The sequence below is a fragment of the Hyperoodon ampullatus genome (assembly GCF_949752795.1).
Source record: "Hyperoodon ampullatus genome assembly, chromosome: 11".
NCBI classification, from domain to species: Eukaryota; Metazoa; Chordata; class Mammalia; order Artiodactyla; family Ziphiidae; genus Hyperoodon; species Hyperoodon ampullatus.
In genome coordinates, this window is record NC_136924.1 from 920,604 (window position 1) to 938,532 (window position 17,929).

The following is a 17,929-nucleotide window of genomic DNA, read 5'->3' on the forward strand; positions in this document are numbered from 1 at the left end:
AGGCTATTCCTCCTCCTCTTAAATCTGGACCGGCTTTATGATTTGCTTTCAGCAATAGAATGAAACAGAAGTGATGTGCCGTTTTCAAGCCTAGTCTTGAAAGAACTTGAGCATTTCTGCTCACTATGTTGGAACAGTACCCAACTAACATGTTGAATAAGCTGTGTTGGCATACTGCAGAATGAGAGTCTATGTGGAGTACAGCTGAGTTGTCTTAGCCTAGAGCATGCTGGACCAGCCAGTTCCCAGTTGACCCATAAGCTGATCACAGTCACATGAGTGAGCCCAGCCAAGATCAACAGAGTTGACAAGCTGACCCACAGACTCATGAGCCACATAAAATAGCTGTTGTCATAAGCCACTGAGCTTTGGGGTGTTTTATTATGCAGCAATAGATAACCATTATAGAAGGACCAATCATTTATCTAGGAAAAGTTATTCTTCATGGTCCTGACATCATGACTGGAATTTCATCTTGTACAAGAAAGATTTAAAGTCAAGGAAAAACTCTGAAGATGTGACAAATTCAAATATGAAAATATAGTGATAAGAATGGTAATTTATATATTCATTGTGAAATTAGTCAATAGTAAAATGACAATTAAACTGATTTCTTTTAGTTTATGAAATAATCATAAAAACATGAGAGGAAAAGAGCACAATGAAAAACTTGACCAGTGTTTGCACAATATTATCTTTGCACAATAAACTGGTAAGAGGTGAGGATACTCTTAGAAGGAATTTTCTACCAGTAATGTAAAATGTCCACTGAGAACTCTGGGCTGTTGGTTCAGATTAAAATGTAAAATGTCACATCTTATCTAAACCATGTGGACGTGCTTTCAACAGTCAAATACTTATGCCAGTTAGATAGACGGCTCAGATGGCCAATGAAAAATTACAAATGTCCTGTTCCATAAGTACTTCCTCTTAGAGTTTGCTGAACAAAAACTTCAGTGCACAAGTCTGGGAGCTTATAAGGGTCCGTGAATTAGAATAATTGTTAGAGAAAATGATCTAATTCTCCATGGATTTTGCACTTATACATGTCACTCATCCTCATGTGACCATGTGTGAACAGATGATGATGTGGTTGTTGATTATGATAATGTTAACTGCTTTTGATAATAATATGATACACTCTTACACAAAAAAGAATGAAAATTTGGCTGTAAGTATGAGACTAATGAAACCACAGCAGTCATATTCTCAAATCCTGGTGATTTGAGGGGGAAAAAAGCTGCTAACAATCTCTCACATTGCCTTGAAACTTTCTTAACATAATTGATATCCTGTATAAAATTGGCTATCTGAAGAGCTGATGAAGAACAATTGCATCTAGTTATATTCTCATGAGTTAGTACCAGGAATTCACTTCTTTAAAAAGTCATTATTACCTGAGAGCTATTCCTTGAGAGCTTACACATAATGGTTCATTTGCAATAGCTTTGGGAGAAGGGGGGATTTTTGAGACAACTTTCCTCATCAGATATTTTAGTCCATTGTGGTCTTTTTTCTCAGCTGATGGATATCATGAAAGATTAAGTGAAAGGACTGACAGAGAACAGCTTCTAAAAATACCTGTGTCCCTGAAAAGACATTCTGATGTGAAAAGAAGATATTGAGTGCCTAGAATAAAATGTGCTTAATTTAGGCTATATCTTGATGAAACAAGATCATTCAACCATACTATATTATGAGGGTGCATCAATGACTAATGAGAATTTAAGTATAGTTTCACTTTTTAAAAATGTATCTCAGTTGTTCTTGACAGAGGTGATTTTACCCATTTAGGGCACACTGGGAAGCATCTGGAGACATTTTTGATTGTCACGACTTGTGGGTGCTACTGGAATCTAGTGGGTAAAGGGCAGGGATGCTGCTCAACACTTGACAATACACATATAGCCCCTACAACAAGAATTATGTAGTCTAAAATGTCAATAGAACTGAGGTTGAGAAATCCCAGTTTAGAGGATACATTCTTGTTCAATGCAAATTCCACACCTTAGTTCTAACATCTGATATGCCTCCACATTCTAAAAAGGAAATATTGTATAGTGTTTAAGAGTGAGCTCAGGAATCAAATTTCGATTTTCAAATTCTGGTTATACTATTTATTCCCTTTATCCCTCAGTTTTCTAATCTGCACCTTCTGAATAATAACTACCTCATAGGGATATTGTGATGATAAAATAAATTTAAGTCAAATGCATAAAAATTCCTGGCACATAATATCTACTCAGTAAATAACAGCTGTTTTTATTGTTATTATTTTTATATTAAAATAATAATAGTATAACATGACATAGATAACGTTGCAGCAAATATTTGTAATCATACTTGAACTTCTCTATGAAGGTTCAAAATGAACCTCAGAAGTTACAATGATGCTGAACAACTGTCTATTTAGCTCACATATTCAATGGTAAATGATGCTTGACTTCACTGTTTTAAGACAGTAAAAGTGAAAATTTTCACTGCTGATCAGAGGTATAATCATACACACATGCACAAAAGTTAAGACTATTACAAATATTTTTGGAGTTAAGAGCATAACAAAGAAACATATAATAATAAATATATGGATTTTGTTCAATAAGAATTTATTGAGTAACTTCTACATACAAGACCAGATACTTTATAGAACAGATGGAAGATTGTTCAGAAACTTGTCATTTCTTGGGCGAGCTCTGAGAAAGGCAGAGTTGTGCTTGGAGAGAACATTGAGTACGACCAGGGTTGGGGACATTGGTGAACTGTATGGTTAATCTCTGTGGAGGAATTTCTACCAGGACTGGGTGTTGCTCTAACAAAACATAGAGTATATAAGGCATTGACTTTGGATCTTGGCAGTGGGTGGCAAGGTAACTATTACAGGAGCCTGGAAAAATAGTGACCCATGTGTGGCAAGGCATTTGATACAACTGACTCCTGTGATAGTATAGAAACCAGATAATGTAGTTAATAAACGTGTGGCTGTAAGTGCAATGATTGAGAAATGAGTAGTACTAGCTAGTACTGGTTACAACTGACTGCATTTAAAAAGAATCTCAGAAACTAACACAACATTGTAAATCAACTATACTTCAATAATAAAATGAAAACGCTGGAAAAAAAAGAATCTCAACACTTCTTGAATGAATGAATAAATCTCTACTAATACCCTCCAGTTCAAATCCCTAATCATTATTTGAATTATTGTCTTTGCCTCCTAGCTAGTCTCTTTACTGTTAACCTGATTTCTATTATCTAACTTCCTTCTCACTCTCTGGGAAAATAATCTATTAAATATGCCTATTATGACCTTGTATCAGATGCTTCAGGATATACTATATATTGTACCCTTTAGTAAGTCATACAATAATTTGGCTTCTGCCTACCTTTCCTCTACTGTTTTCCCACATACAACCCACCCTTCCGACACATTCAACTCCTTTCATTTCCACAGCTCCATGTTTATAAATGAGAAATGTTCACAGTTTGAAATTGCTCTCCTCAGTTTTGCCTGGAAAATAGCAGCCACTTAATAAATACTTGTAGCTTTAAGAATGATGAATATATAGATATGAAGATCAAAAAATGAAACCATTGCACTCATTGAAAATATCAGTCAGATACCATAGAAAAATAATGTGAAATCGCTCAAATTTTAATGTGCATATACATCAACTGGGTTCTTGTTAAAATGCAGATTCTGATTCAATGGGTCTGGAGAAGGCATGAGATAAATTTCTAACTACAGCTCTCAGGTGATACCAAAGCTACTGGTCCACAAATCATACTGGAGTTAACAAAGTCCTAACAGTAGAATTTCCCATAAAAGTATCAATAGAAAGAAAATATAGGTAAAGGGACAGTATTAACAGTCACTGAGATAGAAAATTATTGCCTTTAGCCACAGTGAATTATTTCAATTTGTGGTCACTTAGGATTTAAAGAGGTGAAATTAAGGCAATAATGCTGGAAAGATAAGTTAAGACCATGTTATAAAAGATCTTGAAAGCCACAGTGAGAAATGTATACCTAGTAGAGCTGGCAGTGACAAATAACTTTTTGAGTAAATGTGTATATGTGTATGTATGAGTGTGTGCATGTGAATTCATTTTGTTATTTGGATTGTGAATAAGTAAGTTAAAGGAAAAGAATTTGGCATGATATCAAAGGGAAGTCAGACATAACAGCACCAGAGTGATGAGTAGCTGAAATTCCATATTGATATTTAGCATCATAAGAGTATCTTCAAGTCACTACAAGGCAACCTCTGAAGCCAGAACACCTCCCCTTCCTCTTTCCTCTCACAAATTTAGATTTAATGAAATATTTGTTTGGTTTAGAAAAATAGTTTATATTGTTTTTATACCTGTTTCATAGAGAAATATGTAGATTTAGTTCCTGTTTGACCTAGTCAGTTGAATTAGAAGCCAACAAGCATGTAAACAAAAAAGCCAGAGTAAAATCTAATTCTGTTAATGGCCTAGAAAACAGTTTTACATTTGCTTTGGTTAGGGGTAAAAAGCTCAATGAATATATTGAGTTTATTTCAGCTTTTAATTTACTTTTTGGTTGAATCGCTGAATACAAATGCTGGATAGAACACCCAGAATGGATTTGGAAGCAGTCGAGTACACAATGCTAAACTCCAAAATCTCTGAACTGAGACTGTAACTTGTGGGAGCTTATCTAGTGGCTGTATTTCAGCGAAGATATCCCAGTTATGTGTGATTCAATATGTATGTGCCCATCAGGAAACATTTTCAGTAGAGTTTGCCTAAGCTGTGTAGGTTGATGAACAAAGGAAACCTGAGGGGCTGGCATCATATAACAGTAATCCACAACACCCCCTTTGTATTGTTTATTTGCAAAATAAATCAAACTACTTTTTTATGCAACTAAAGCCAAACCTATCTGTTTGATGATTCTCTGAAATCTTCTTCAATAGTAAAAACAGAGTGCAGAAATCACCTTAGCAAGACTGTTTGCTGTATTACAGGAAGAAAAAGATGAAAAGATTTTATGTCTGTGTGTGAACATTAATTGGGTCTGATGCTGAAAACAGAATCAGGATGCATACAGTTGACTGCAATAGACTGGATGTTTGTGTCCACCCAAAATTCATATGTTGAAGTCTAATATCCAATGTGGTGGTATTTGGAGATTGAGCTTTTGGCAGGTAAAGAGGCCATGAGGGTGGAACCATTGTGAATGGGATTAGTGCCTTGTAAAAGAGACCTTAGATGGCTCACTTGCTCTTTTTCCACCATGTGAGGACACATGGAGAGAATGGATTTCTATGAACCAGAAAGAGGGCTCTCATCAGACAGTGAATATGCTGGCACCTTGATCTTGGACTTCCCAGCCCCCAGAACTATAAGAAATAAGTCGATGTTGTTTAAAAGCCACCCAGTCTATGATAATATATTATAGCAGCCTGATCTATCACATTGACCAATGGATCAAAAGATAGATAGATATCTATCTTTTGATAGAATTCATATAGATAGATGGAACTACTTTACTTCATTTCTAGACTATAAGCATCCTGAATTTAAGATGTTGTCTAAAAGATATTTTGAATATTCCCTATAATCTGCATAATACAGTGTTCTCAAAATAACAATTGAAGAAATGTTTATGGAATTGCGTGAAAACAAATTAGCAAGCATATCTATCTACCTTTCTGGAAATTAAAACCCAAATGAATTTCCTCATCACTCTCTATGTTCCTAGAAGATCAATGTGGAAGGAAAAAGAATACAGACAGGGTTTAGTGATAGATTGATTTTATTCAAATCCCAGCTTTCCATTCACTATGTGTGGGGCTTTGGGAAAATTACTTAAATCCTCTGCACCTGATTCCTTCATCCCTAAAATGGAAATAAAATTTTGTTGTCAATGTTAATGTGAGTATTGGAGATAAAGCAATGTAAAGTGCTAGTATCATTCATCATGCACAGAAGCTATTCAATAATGTTATCTCTTATTAAGATATAATCTTTACACCTTTAGTTGTCAACATAACCAAGTCACCAATTCACATTCAGCAGGGAATTTTGCAAAAAATGCCACTTTGACTTTTCTTTGTTTTTCTTAGTTTATTCAAAGACACTGAGAGTTAAGTTGGGGTGGGAAAGTTGAAAGCTATGAAGGGACAAAGGGAAATAAACATTTGAATTAGGGAGGGCTCTGAGCTCTCAGGAGACAGAATAAATCCTGAAGATGATGGACAAAACTGCTTCCTTCTTGCTGGAGATGAGTAAAAGGTAGCACCTCACATTTTAAATGCTTTTCAGTGGAAAAAACAAAACTAGAAGCAGTAAATATACTACTTAAAGTGTACCTCCGAGGTCAGCATAGTGATTTTTGAAAGTTTTTGCCTACTACTGAGAAACTGATATGGGGAAAAAGAAAGCATGACTCAGAGATCCTTATAAATCTTCTTAAAATACCAGGATCATCTCCCTCTGTATACCCTTCTAAAGTCTAAGAAGATAGAACAAAATCCCTCTTAATTAAATGTTTGATGCCTCTTCTAGCTAATAGTTTTAGCTCAAATTTTGGATACAGTAGTTATATGTTATTTGCTGTAGGTTTTTTCCCCCACATAATCAATGTGCATATTGCATTGATATTTATTTTATATGATCTAGAGCATCATTTTAATTATTTATATGATTATTGTATGGGTTTTCATGCTTCTGACTTTGTGACATTTGTTAGTTCAGGCTAAGATTTATTTAATGCTGAGGTCTTGGTCAGGAAAACAACACTCAATTGTAATATTTTTATTTTTTGACTTGCCAGATTGTTGCAAGAAACATGAAATGGGTTTTCCTGAAGCATAAAAACAAAAAACATAAAAAAGCAAACAAATAAAAAGTCTATGAGGAACAAATGGTATATGACTTCTAAAGAAAATGATAGCTTCATAGGTAATTATTGTGTAGATTACACAGTAAGGTTACTAAGAAATTAATGTGTGAATTTGGGCTATTTTTTGATGCTGTATCTTTATGTATGCTTATAATTTGATATGATTTGTGATTACATTTATAACACTGTTATTAAAATGAATACTGATTCCTCCATGTAATCAAACTTTGAACTCTCATTATTAACATGATAGAGTTGAAGTACTTTTATTTTAAATCTGTGATCATGTTTTTTTCTGATTTACAAGATAGAAGGAAATAAATAAAATATGGAACTCCTTAAGTTGATAATTGTTGAAACATGTAAGTGTTTGGAAAAACATAACAAAAATAATGAAATAATTCCATTTATTTCCTGTCTTCTTAGAAGAAATTCAAGAGTAAATGAATTCTTGAATCAAGAAATGTTTAGAAAACGGATTATTGTATTTGAGAATAGTTTAATTGAAGAAATGTCTGATAATTTGGAAAATATTTCAGACATTTGGAACCTAAAGAAGAGTAGATATTTTATTTTTAGGATTTAAAAAAAATGAATATTGGAATGCAAGGAAATTTAGAGGTCATCTATTCAACCCCTGAATAATATATTTTATATTAATCGCATGGAAAAAAAATCATTCAGCCCTTTTGGGAACACTTCCAGTGAAGGGTGGTTCTCTTCCTCCATTTTGGGAAAGCTGTGTTCAAATGTTCTTCCTCGCACTGATTTGACATTAAATTCTACATCACTTATAACCATTCATCTCACAGAAAACAGAATATCATAGGTATTGTATACATGAACTTCAAACGTTTTTACCTATGATAAGAGTATTTTTACTTTGTTTTTCAAGTTTCACAAAATAAACCTAGTTTGTTTTCCATGTGATAGGTCTTCACTGGCTCTAATGTGTCCAAAAAGTCTTTTGTCCAGGATAAGAATACCTGGAAAAGCAAGAAATGAATAGTTTGGTAGATAAATAAGGAGATTTACATTTCTGACAGTATATTAGACAGCATACATAACCCTCTCTGAAAAAAAAATGTTGAAGACACTATTAAAACATATCACTGAGCTGAGAAGAAAGTAACTATAGAAAGCCAAAACACTATAAAAATGGGGATCTTGGAAGATAGATTATATTAATGTCAAAGATCTCTTTTGATCACAAGTTTTCCACCAAGCCCTATTGTTCATAATCTTCAATTTTAAAATTGTGGAGGCTATGGAATTATAATGGGGTATCCTGTAGATAAAGTCTAAGAGAGCATCTCATGAAGAGAAAACCCAAAAGGGCCATTCCATCTGTGTATGGGTAAATGAAAAATAAATCTACCCATCCTCCCTCCTCTTGAGACAACAGGGATGAACCTGGAGGTCATTATGCTAAGTGAAATAAGTCAGAGTCAGATGGAAAAAGAAAATACTGCACAGGGTCACTGTATGTGGAATCTAAAAAATAAAAAAAGTTGAACTCACAGAAACAGAGAAGTGAAAAGTGGTTGTCAGGGGTGGTAAAAATAGGGAGAAGCTGATAAAATGGTATGAACATTCAGTTATAGGATGAATAAGGTATGAGGATTTAATGCAAAACATGGTGACTACAGCTGATAACACTGTATTGTATAATTGAAATTTGCTAATAGAGCAGAAGTTGAATGTTCTCACACACAAAAAAGTAAATACGTGAGATGTTAACTCAATGGGGGGAATCTTTTCACAATATATATGTATATCAAATCATCATGTTGTATTAAATATCTTACAATTTTGTTTATCAGTTATACCTCAATAAAGCTGAAAATAAATAAGATGCAACTAATTTTAGATTAACTAATGCTCTGTCTCATGAACATCATTTTCACATTTTTATAAATGAAAATGACCATTGTGACTCTCCCATCAGTAGACAGGAACATCAGCAATATTAGGGTTTTTCTCCTCAGTGAATGGTGATGGATTTCTGATGATTCATCCATTCCTTTTAGCTAGAAATCATGTAGAAATGGAATTCTTTTATAGTATATTATGGTGCTCCTTGGTAAAACAAAATTGTCTTCAGTGGGATTAAGTCTTGGTCTACTTAGCCCTTACTCATAAACATTTTGGTTTCCAAACACAACAAATGGAGAAGAGTATCAGTTCTCTCAAAACCCATTCTAATACTTTTTTTCTGGAATGCAGAGGCTGGAGATACAATATTTAGTATTCTCAGTTTCTTTGTGGCTGTAATTCCACATGTGATTTGGATTTGGCACATTAGATAGAGTCGTATGCTACTTTGGTTTGGATCTAAGTCATGAAGGAAGAAAGGGTATCCAATTTGTTGGCATGGATCATGACAGTGAGCCTCCTTGGGACTCTGTACCACTATGGTATTAAAAGTCATTTTTGGAAGTCTAGCCATGAGAGCATTTCTTCAGCCCTCCCAGCAATTCTATGAGCTGTGACTGTACTGATTAATATCCTTTTGCACTTTTCCAAAAATGGAGTCTCTTGTTCATACTTTCCTATATCCAGGGCTGTATCAAGTGGATACATCTGGATACTCAGAATTATAAAAATGAAACAGGAAACTAAACGTAGTACACTTGATTGAAGGCTAAAATAAGTTAACTAATGACCTAGACACTTCTGTTGAATTAACTGGGCTGGCTAATAATTTATTTCATCAAATAAAATAAGTTATTTTAATATAAATAATATATGTGTAAAATCTATTAGAGGAATGTTTTCCATACTTATCTTGAGAAAAGGAGGTGAAGGTTAGTTTTATTAACCCTTGTAAAAATCATAACAAGTAAAAACACTTTTTTGCATTATTGGACCTTGGATATTTCTCAGTGTGAAATGATTATTTTTTCCTTATGAATGTGAATGGCTAATACACTATATTGATTTATGTTGTCAATTGTAACAATGCCATTCTAAGAATACTCTATTTGAGAAAGTTCAACTTTTAGTTACTGGCTCTTTTGTCTCTGAAAGTTTTGGTGATTCATTGTATTAGCTAAGCTACAATGATATTGTCAGGAAGGAAAGGAAAAATTAATGTTGATAGATGTGCATGACATTTATAACTTAAGATGTGTATGACCATCCTGCTAATCATGGTAAGTTTTCTTCCCTTTTTCTGTATGAGTTGCATATATGTATATGTTTCCTTCTTCTAAGCCATTCCAAAATCAATTGTCTGTTGTGACTTTCATACAGGGAAGTGTATGTTCACAGCAAAAGTATTATCACAGTTGGACTAAAAAACCTATTGTTAGTGATGCAAAGAAATGGAACATAAAGTGAATTTAGTTCAACAGAATGATGACCTTTTCCCGATGATTAGCATGGTCTTGTTTCTCATTGCAATATCCAAACAAGTATTATGTAATCTCCAGAAATCTGTACTGATATTGAAGGAAATGTGCAGCTCAGAATTTCAAGTGCTGTATTTGATTAGCATCCAAAAACCTAGTTTATTTGACTGGTGTTTGTTTATTACACTTATTTGAACAAGTAGAATCTTGAAATATATAAAGCTAGAATAAAAATAAAAGATTTATATTTAAGTAAAGAGAGTGAGGAAATTTATAATTGATTTCCATTATTCAAGAAATGTCCTCATAAACCTTAAGTAGGGGTTTAGATGTGGGCCCATCTGGGCCGAAAGGAAAAAAGTAAAAGAAAATCACTTAACAACTTATTTTAGAAATAACAAAAGCTTAGGATTTTAATGTATCTCTAAAAGTGGGCCAGGATCAGCAGGGGTTCTCATTTTATCTAAAACAGTTTCCTTAAACTTGAGTATTTCAAATGTGTCAGAGATTCCACCTCTTTCAAAGTTTCTTCTTATTTAATCAATGTCTAATAACCAAGGGATGCTAGAGGACAGCTTTACAAAGCTCATTCTTGATGACTTCAATTAAATCCTTGTTCTGTGCTTTATACTGACGAATACTTATACATCCTCCTTTTGTTGAGAAACACTGAACTCAGAAAAATCCTTATTTTCTGAAATTGTTTGTACCTTTTTTTCCCTTTGGACAGATGTTAGTAGGTGGAGTGTTAAAGACTCTAGTTTAATATATAGCTCCATATAAGCTATTGGAGTGAGAGAATTAAAAATATGGTATTTTATTTCAAATGATAAAGGGTTTCTAGCAAAAGAATCAATACATTTACCTGTTTTTAAGAGCTATGTTTTAAGTAAAAGTGAATTTATTTAGTTATACATTAAACTTAAACCAATAAATGATAATGTCATAAAATGAACAAGAGACACTAAAGATAGATAGTTTATTAAAAATGGTGAATGAACTAAAAGGAAAAAGGAACTATTTTTAGCAATAGCTTTTGTTTCACCTGCACTCTGGTCAGGGGTTAATATGCACATTTTCAGGTAAAGCTAACTCAATTCAACATCACTTTCTCGTTTCCTAGGAAATAGGGCAGTGGTCAGTAATCCCGTTAGCTATGAGTGCCATCAGTGGGAATACAAAATGGTCAACGGTGTCACTGTTTTTATCATAGAAAGGCACAGTTAGAAAAGAACAATAAAAGAAAAGGAAGCAAAGGTGTAAAATGAGAAGAGTTTGGTGGAAAGGAAAGAGTGGAAGTAAGACAAAATTTAATATTTGGGAACACCAATAACAATTGACTTTAGGACACTTTGAGTCTCCAGAGCTAATACTTAAATTTATAAGAATTAGTTCTGTCAAGTGATTCTTATTTTTGAGCTCCTTGTAGGCAGGTAGAAAAATGCTACACAGAGAAAAAGAAAAGAATACAAAGTAGAAATCTTGCCTTCTAGAAGGTTACATTTTAGTTAAAAATGTCATTCTAGCTTATAAAAAATAGCAGGTTTTTTCCATGACAATATCTATTCAAACTATGACAAATTTGGTTAGATTGCAGAATCCATTTGAAAGTTTTTTCAAGTGAATAACTATCATTTTTATGGATTACTGCTGTTTTCCCCCAGTATCAATTCTGATGGTCATACATCTAAGCATAGCATCATCTGAACAAAATGATGCCTACTCCATTGAAGGTATCATGGCCATTTTATTTCAGACTGAAATTAGAAATAAGATGGCAAAGCTGGTCTTCATTTCCTCATATTTTGATCCCTGGTTAATTCTCACTCTCTGACTAAAATGCTGATTTTGAGCTTTCTTAGAGGGAAAGAAAGGTACTGATCCCAATATAAGTGTTATGAAAGAATAAATGGTGAATTATAAAGCACTTAGAATGGAGATATTAGAACTTCTTCAAAAGATTCTATTTTGTATGAATTGCCTTACATACCCACAATATCAGTTCAAAATTCCATAGTGCAGGCATAATCTGTTGTTGTTTTTTGGTTTGCTTTGGATTATTTGTGTAAAGGGAGTCTAAATGTGACAGCTATGAAACATCCTAGCTGTTACCAGCGTATTTTGGCAGTCTCTTTGTAATGTACCTTCTGGTCCTACCTCTGTTTATATTTTTAAAAACAATGGGAAATAAGATGATTGCTCTTATCACAAACAACAGAAGGACACAGAGAACCGAGTTGCATATACAATGACACTAGAGATGTGTCATATTATTATAGCTGATTTAATTCAGCTGACCAGTAAAGTAGGTCCTGTTGGTTCACATCTTCTGCTTGCTCTTTTCCATCCGATAATCTCTTGGTATTTTGTTTTGTTTTTTTTTTTTTAGTTTGAGCCTTTTCCTTTCTTTGTTCTATAATACACCCAGTCCATTTTTCCAAAGTAGAATAGCATACTCATTCTGAATTTTTATCCACACTAGATTTTTTTGTTTCTTAGGATTTTCTATCTCTTATTTGTTCTTCATCTCTCTCTCTCTCTCTCTCTCTCTCTATATATATATATATATAGAGAGAGAGAGAGAGAGAGAGAGAGAGACTTATAATTTCCCCAAATTTTCTTAATAAGGCCTTTCTATATTCTTATGAATTCTTCTCCCATGTTGAGGATGATCTCCATATGCATTCATTTAAAATAAGGAAGTGTAACAATTATACTTTGAAATTCATTTACTTTCAGTACCTTCAAATTTTCTGCCTAGGAACCTACTAACATTTTTCCAGAGGACAAACCAAAGGGCTAGCAACACTTTTTTCCTCTGGCATGAAAAGAGTTTAAAGACTAATTATCATCAACCCAAGTTCCATAATTTCTCTCACTGAGCAAACCTTAACTGTTCTTGGGGGAGGGATCTTTTTGCTGTAGAATGTCTGTTGGACATCATTTTGTTGGCAGAACTATACCACAAGACTAGCTGCACTGACTCTGTTTTCCATCAGAGTGAATGGGTGCATGAGGAATATAATACCTGATGTGGCCTCTATGCCCAGGTAGTCTGCTCACAGTGATAGGCTTGTCCCTAACAGTCTTCTGTGTGTAACTGTCATAGGCCCCTATTTCCCAATCTAGTGTATTGTCCTTCCTCTCCATAAATGTCCCTCCAAACTCCCAGGAAGTACCGAGAAAATTTCCTTCTAATTTGGTGAGAGAATGTTACTGTTTTATGAACTTTCAGATCAGAGAGGTTAATATTCTTATGTACAGTTTAGTCATCTTAGCACTAACCCATACCTGGAGAATCTGTATCTATGCCTCGTGTGACACTTCATCTTATTTTGAGCTTGAACTAAGTATAAACAAGACAGTCCTTAAAACTGATGGGAAAAGTAAAATGAACCAGTGTTTATTGAGCAGCAATTTTGTATCATATATTTTTATGTATATTATTTCATTTAATTTTTAAAATAACACTGCAAGGTAGGCATTACTATTCTTGGGTTCACACATGAAGAAACCAACACTGAGAAGTGATAAGATTGGAGTTAAAAGTCTCTGTCTATGTACTATAAAGCTCATGATCTTTTCATTAAAACTTGCTTCCCATTTGTTACCAACAAAAGCAGCATAAATCTTCCTTTAGCCTGAGGCTGAGAAGGAGAAGACTGAGTGGGTATCCTTTTGTTAGGAAACAATTCCCATCTTACCTCATTGCTTGGCAGACTATTCTCCTCGGTAAGGCTGCTCATCTTAAAACTGTCCTTATGTGTATCCACAGAAGCCATCATTTCCTATTTTTACCCCAAACTTATGCCAACAACTTTTATGTTCCTAAGCCATGAGTGATCTATTTTCATGTTTGTTCTAAACAAGCATGAAATTTTTTTAAATAGTTAATTGGGTTATGTATAATTTTAAGTCAAACAGATTGTAGTGGGCAATCTACCTTGTGTTAAAATCATAACAAATAATATTTCTGGAACGAATTGAAATGTATTATTGAAATAATTTCTATGCTATCTATGTACTTATAATTCCTGTTTACTTTGAATACATATATGCATTTAGAATCAGTTTAAAATAATCATCTGTAAGATGAATAGGTATCCTTCTGTTCTGACAAGGATTCAAATATCTTAGGAATTGTTCCAAGAGGGATTATTTTTAGTATTAAGAACTGCTGTTTGTTATTGGGTGTCTGTGTTCGTGCCAGGCACCTCCTAAACAATAAGCATCTTATCTCTAATCCTCATAAAACTCTGCAAGGCAGATGTAAATAGCCTCATTTTTTAAATGTGGAAACTCGGGCTTAGACTGTTTAAATAAGGTCACAAAACTAGCAAATGGCAGAACCAAAAATCAAACACAGTGTTGGTTATGAAACTCCATACAGTAAGCCATCCAAGTAGGTATTTTTAATTGGTTCCATCTTTTGTCCAGACACTGGAGTCCTGAGTCCCAGAGGCAGATGGAAATACAAGTCTCTGTCCAATTGTGTGGCCCAGTTTTATCTATACTCAAACATAGGATACTATTAAATATTTATTTGGTCCCCAATGTTTATCTTTAACATGGTTGGCATTAAGTAAAGAGCATCCACAAAATGCCATAAAGAGAAAACCAAGTTTTCTAATTCCGAACTTTAGCCTTTTTCATTACACTGTGCTGGCTCTATGAACTTTAATTTTTTTTTTAATTTCAGGTGACTATTTTTTTATTAGGACATAATTCAATAATACTGAAATGTATAGAATAATGTAACAAAAATTCATATCTCTACCACCAACCTTATCAAATTTTAGCTTTTTTAGGTCATGTATTTTCCTTAAAAAATATCTTATACTTTCCTGTAAACTCACAAGCTCATTCCTCTTCCTCCCTCTCAAAACGTCCCCACAATACTGAACTTCCAGTTTACCATTCCTTTCCACACTGATATACTATTACCACACATAATGTATCAATAAAGCAATATTCAGTATTGTTTTGGATCCTTCTGAAAAACATATACACATATTTATTTTATACATATATATATATTATATATATATAATTGGCTTATGCAATTGTAGAGGTTAGCTATGCAAGTTCCAAGTCTATAGGTCATGTAAGCCACCAATCACAAGGGAAGATCAAGAGCAGGCTAGAATCCCGTGGGAGGGGTCTGAAGCTTATCTAGTGTCTATAGTTGGGAGTTTCTACCCTTCAGGGAAGCCCTAAACTCTCTTTTAAAGGATTTCTGGCTAAATCAGAATGACCTAGGGTAATCTCCCTAATATAAAGTCAACTGCTTAGGGATTTTAATTATATCTGTAAAATCCCTTTACAGCAATACTTAGATTAGCATTTAATTGAGTAGCTGGGAAGAGGTGTGTATATGCTACAACATGGCCATGGTATCCCTTCAGTCCTCTACCTCTCAAGTAAGAATGTCTCTTGCAGCTCACCTTATCTGGAAACATACTAAAACCTGAATTTTGGGGAAGGTAGATTAACTTAGTCAAGTGACACTTCACAAAGTCATCACACTCTTTCATGGTGAAAGAAGTCATAAAATTATGTCCTTGTGGGTTGGGGAATAGCTAATAATCAGGAAGGGGAAGGAGTGCTTTTGGAGTACTGGAAATATTTTATAGTTTAATCTGGCTGGTGGTTATGCAGGTATATATGAATGTAAAAATTTATCAAGCTGTACACTTAAGATTAGTAAACTTTATGCCCTTCATTATATGCTTGTTATAACTCAATTTAGGGAAAAAAATGAGAAAAAAAATAGTAGGCATAAATTAGACAAAGGAATTGTGAGTGCCAGATTAAGAAGAAAAATATATCTCATGAAGTGCATATCTTTTAATGGCTTGGAAGTAAGAGAAGTTTCTCCCATGTTAAGGACTTCTGTATAATGAGCATATATTTGGGAGCAAGTGAAGGACAGAACACAGAGTAGGATGTGGTTCCTGGGTACATGAGAAGAGCTCAGAATTTGAAAAGGCCTTGTGATCTATGTTAAAGAATTTGGACTTCCTTCTAGGGATAATAGGAGGATATCACAAATTTTAACTAGGGTAATCACATCATCAGATGGATTTTTATAAACCCACTGGCTACTGTGTGGAGAATTGATTGGTAAGGGTCAAAATGGAGGGAGGGATCAGGCTTCACAAATCAGTAACACTGTGGCATTCAGATGTCACTTAATTTGTCAGTGTCTGTTTCCTCATCTCTAAAAATATGTTATCAAGTCTGTTTACTTATGTCAGAGGATTGTTCCAAGGATTGTTTACAGACTGTATTTTATAACAATTTACTAAATGAAAGAATAAATGAATTTGCCCAAGAGATGCCCAAATTGTTAGTAAAGTTATAATGTACCACTGGCTGTATCACCCTGTGTCAGAAGCTGCCTGTTTCCTTCCATATTTTTCTCTCCTTTTTCCCAAAATGATAACATATTTAGCCAGGCATATGTATGGCTAAAAAAAAAAAAAAAAAAAAAAGCAAAGAAAAAAAAAGATTATATCATCCAAGCGTCCTAAAGCTAGGTGTTTCCATGTGACTAAGTTTTGTCCAGATGGGATGCAAGTATATGTGATTTGTAGCAGTTTCCAGGAACTTCCTTAAGAGATACCTAGAGCAAACCACTCACATTCTCTTTTTTATCTCTTATTCGATCTTGTGTTCCGGACTGTACATGCTGCCTTGAATAATGAAGACAAAGACACTGTAGAGATGACAGAGAGGAGAGCTGGAAGTATTTTGAGTCTCTAAACTACTTCTCCACTGCTGAACTATAAAGTTTCTGACATTTATACCAGTGAGAAATAAATTTCTTATTTAAGCTCCTTTTATTCTGGGTTTTTTAGTTACTAGCTGCTTAACGTAAGGTTAAGAAATAAGGAATTTCATACTAGCAATGATATGCTTAGATTAGTGAAATCTGAACCTTTTTCAATGGCATAATGGAATCATTCATGTGACAGCAACTCAGATATTTCAAGTTCGAAAAGCTACCTCATTCTTTCTTGGCAATGCATTTTGTGACACTGTCTCCTGAATTTTCTGAGAAGGCCGTGGGTTGACAAAACTATAGTGTTAGGGGAGCAAAGAGGAAATTTTTAAATTTTGGTGTGTTTTGACTGCTTTTGTCACTTTCCATAAATTCTTTAAAAGTGAGGTAAACATGAGTATGCAAATAGAATCATTTCTTTGATGAAAGAGTCTGTTGTATATGTGGGAAGGAAAGTATGGACAGTTATTTAGTTATATCCAAAATGCTGGACTGTGCAGACTGTCTGACAAAAAGAATGTAAAAAGGTATGTCCCACAGAAGCTTCTAGGAACTTCTCTTAAGGGACAGCAAACACAACACATTTGCCTTTATCATGGTTCCCTTTCTCCATTTTGCTACCTGGAATGTAAATGGAGGTGCTACTGGACTATGAAGAAAATGAGCACCCCCTACTAATAGGGGAATGGTGATCTGGAAGAAACCTGGATTTTGAAGACCTCTTAGGACAAAACTGCCATTTGCTCTGGAGTGCAAATTTTCACTCTTTTATGTGAGAAAGAAATGAACTTAAAAAAAAAAATTAGGCAAGCTGTAGCTGTAGTTATTTTGGACTTCTCTATAGTTTTAGCCAAACCTAATGACCAAGATGGCCTGAATGTTCTCCCAGCTTGTCTAAACTTTGGACAGGTTCCTTCCT